Source organism: Mesoplodon mirus, assembly GCF_964341445.2.
Source record: "Mesoplodon mirus genome assembly, chromosome: 18".
Classification (NCBI taxonomy): domain Eukaryota; kingdom Metazoa; phylum Chordata; class Mammalia; order Artiodactyla; family Ziphiidae; genus Mesoplodon; species Mesoplodon mirus.
This window is the reverse complement of record NC_138994.1, coordinates 58,814,182-58,818,234: the sequence shown is the minus strand read 5'-3', so window position 1 is coordinate 58,818,234 and position 4,053 is coordinate 58,814,182.

Below are 4,053 nucleotides of genomic sequence, written 5' to 3'. Positions count from 1 at the left end.
TGGGTCCTCTCTTTGCATAGTTCCCTGATGTTGACATCCCACTCTTGCCTGCATCCTTCATCTCTCCCTCAGTCCACACCACTGGCAGCACACCTGGGCCTTTGCTAGCCTGAGCATGTTAAGAAAAGTCTCCCTCTTGGAGCACACCTGGCCCTGCATTGGGTGTAAGAGTTTACAGGTGACCTGCAGACTGGACTTCAGCATCCTTTGCCCACACAGCCAGGATCTTTGTGGACATCAACCCTGAGCTCCTGCTGTTAGAGACCTTTCAAGACTTAGACCTGCTACTGGTAGGATGACCATTCTGAGAGTCAAAGAGGATACCAGCATAAACAGGGTCTTCCCCAGAAAAGGTGGGATACGTGATTCCCCAATCTGTGCTGTGTCGTTGAGAAGAAGGCTCAAGCTCCAGAACCTTCCACAGGGTCGCTTGACCAAGAGGAAACTCACTCCTTTCTCTGCCCTGCCCCTTAGCTCATTTTCTTCTCTCCCACTCAGTCTGGCTCAGGAAGTCAGCAAGCACATTCTATATCTATAGGAAGAAGAAAGAGAGTGGACCGCCTAGTGGGTTCCACCTGTGTGAAGAGAGGTCATTACTTCTCCTCTTGAAACCCAATGAAGAGATCTTGAGGGGTGGGGGAACTCATAAAATCTGGAAGTGTCTGCAAGCAAAATAACTCACTTTAGAGTTGAGGTCCTAGGATGAAGCTCTCAAATGGAAGGGAGATCAGACATTCAGAAAGTAGGGCTTCCCTGTTGGTGCAGTGGTTAAGAATCCACCTGCCAATGCAGGGGACACGGATTCGAGCCCTGGTCCGGGAAGATCTCACGTGCCGTGGAGCAACTAAGCCCCTGCACCACAACTACTGAGCCTGCCCTCTAGAGCCCGCAAGCCACAACTACTGAGCCTGTGTGCCACAACTACTGAAGCCTGTGCACCTAGAACCTGTGCTCCACAACAAGAGAAGCCTCCGCAATGAGAAGCCCATGCACCGCAACGAAGAGTAGACCCCGCTCACCGCGACTAGAGAAAGCCCGTGTGCAGCAATAAAGACCTAACACAGCCAGTAAATAAATAAATAAATAAATAAATAAAATCTATTAAAAAAAAAGAAATTCAGAAAGAAACATGGTTTATGGTGATACTTTAAGGACCACTGGATCAAGCTTTGACTGAAGGTAGTCAATCAATACTTCTTGAAGCTTCAGTTATGTGAACTAACAAGTTTCCTTTATTGGTTAAGTCAGACTGAGCCAGCTTTTCTGATACAGTAACTCAAAACATCCCTAAGTGACACAGACTGCAGTGCTGCAGGCAGCAGACCCCAAAAGTGGAATTGGCTGAGGGCAGGAGCTGAATGCAAAATCAGTAAGGATACCTCTGGCCAGCACAACAGCGGGTCACCCCCATGGCCTCATATATTCTCACCAAGGTCATCTGCCTACCAAGGTTGCATCCAAAAGGAAAATTCAGGATGTTGAAGACTGATTACTTCTTGTATATATCAGCAAAGCCCACTAAGAAAGAGATTAGCTCACTTTGAAACTGGCTTCTCCAATAGCAGAGAAGGAAAAATATATAGTTTGCTTAAGAGAAACCCTTTCTGCTTGCTGCCTGCAAATCAAGCTGATTGAGAATCAGTCATCTGGAAAAGCAGAATTCTCTCCTCCAAGCTAATGTTAGTACAAGAAGAAATGGGAAGATGCGAGAATAGAAAGGACAAAAAAGTGGGGTCCATAAACAGCCTGATTCATCCCGTTCTCAGACCCCTCCCTTAAATATTTATCTTGTGGACAAAATGAACCATCATGTTCTCTGTGAAGACGCAGGTAACTGGGATGCAGTTGGAGGCATCAACTGCGTCAACATAACTGGAGCTAATTAAGGAAACCTCCACTCCTGTGGCATCGTTTCATCAGCAGAGGGCCGTGGGGAGATAGCAGCCAGTGACATGGGGGAGAGGGGTGTGACGGTAAAGGGGATGCCCAGAGCTCCCAGTACTGTGCTATGAAAGAGGAGTCCCAAAACCCCGTTCTAAAAGTAACGGTAGCTGACGGATTTTCTGCTAATTAACCATCCAGTGGAATTGACCAAAAACATCTCAGAACCTTGAAAAATGGGAAAGGAGCTGTATTGCCTCTGAAACCCCAAGACCAGCCAAAAACAGACTAGGACTACACCCCAACATCGGTTCTCAAACTACCTGTGCATTAACATTTTAAAATGACTGCTGCCCAGGTCCCACCTAAATCTCATTAAATCCATAACTTTGGAGGTGCGCTCCAGGCAATGGAGTTTTTTTAAAAGCTCCTGCAAGTAATTCTATGTGAATTCAAGGTTGAAAAGCACTGCTCTGCCCTCAAGCCAATCCTATAGCACCCATCTCCAACAGGAACTAGGTAGCCTTTATACAGGTATGCACCCCAAGTAGGGTTACCAGACGAAATACAGGATTCCCAGTTAAAATTGAATTTCAGATACACGACAAATACTTTTTGTATAAGTATGTCCCATCTGTTGCATGGGACATCCTTATAGTGAAGAATTCTTCATCCTGTATTTATATTTAACTCTGGCCACTCTGGCCCCCAAGCCTCAGCTCAGGTGTGGCTATGGAGAACATTCCCCAAGAAAGCAAAGTGCAGAACAACAGAGAAAGTGACCAAGGCTCTCAGTCAACTGGCGGGTAGGGTACCCTTGAGAGACTGCAGGCAGGGGTGGCTAGACTGTCACTAATGTGAGCACTTAGCACAGCACTAATGTAAACACTTAGCACAGCACTAATGTAAACACTTAGCACAGCACTAAAGTAAACACTTAGCACAGCACTAAAGTAAACACTTAGCACAGCACTACTGTAAACACTTAGCACAGCACTAATGTAAACACTTAGCACAGCACTAATGTAAACACTTAGCACAGCACTAATGTAAACACTTAGCGAAGAATCCAACACTTGGTAAGCCCTCAACAAGTGTTAGCCATCATTCTGAGGAAATCATTTATGAAAAGGAACTTGTGTGCACACATTCGCATCACCATGGTATTCATTTAACTAGGAAATTTTCCTAGACCATATCAATTGTGATTTGGTTACAAAATAATATGTCAGTTTCAACTTTCCAGGAAAGTATCTCCAGGGAGATGTCTGGTGTCCCTCTACTAGTACTTTTATCCCTTTCTCATGGCTTTCTGCCCGTTTTCATATTTCTCTACTTCTTCCCCCAGTATTCCTCTCAACCTGTGATTCTGGTTAGTTGGGAAAACAAAATCAAGAGGGTCAGCACAAGGAAAATGCTGGTTTACCTTTTATATAAGAGCCTTCGATATTTTGAATCATGGTGCTGGGCAAAAGCACTCAATCAGCATGTGTTGTTTGTTGTGTGTGATACTATTTCTGCCAAGAGAGCGCTAATCACACTGATTGGTCCACGTATTGAGAATGAGGAGAACTGAAGAGGAAGGAGGAGGGATGGCTGGTGAAGAGGATGACATGCGGTGTCAGAGCAAATATTCATTACATCACCCACTTCGACAGTGGAAATAAATGACAAAAGTTAAATAAGATACATCAAAGTTAAGGAGGCCCCCAGAGTGTGGCTGGGGGCAGGGATGTGACCCACAGAAGAGGTGCCTTTTGGAATCCCAGGGTTACTGTCCTGCTCCCCCATCTGCCATAGATTTAACACCTTCCCTGCAGCTCCCAGGCCACTCAGGCACTCAGCTCCAGGTCAGTGATGTATTCCTGGACTCAGTCCTCATTGGGGTCGGCACAGACCTCCTGGCCTCTTTTGGTTTGGAAGCTGTGGAGAGGAGTACACACTGAGGAATCCAGCAGGGGAATCCTGGGCCCACTGAGACCCCTCCCTCCTTCTCTGCCCCAGACATCTCAGAGCCTATCCACATGCTTTATATCACGTCCTTAAACTTGGGGTTTACAGAGCATCCCTGTGTCTCATATAGGGTCCCCTGGGAAAGCCAACTTCCTGCTGTCACTCCCCCCTCTGCCCGGGGGCAGACCCTCCAGGACTCTCTGCAGGCCCCAGAGCAGG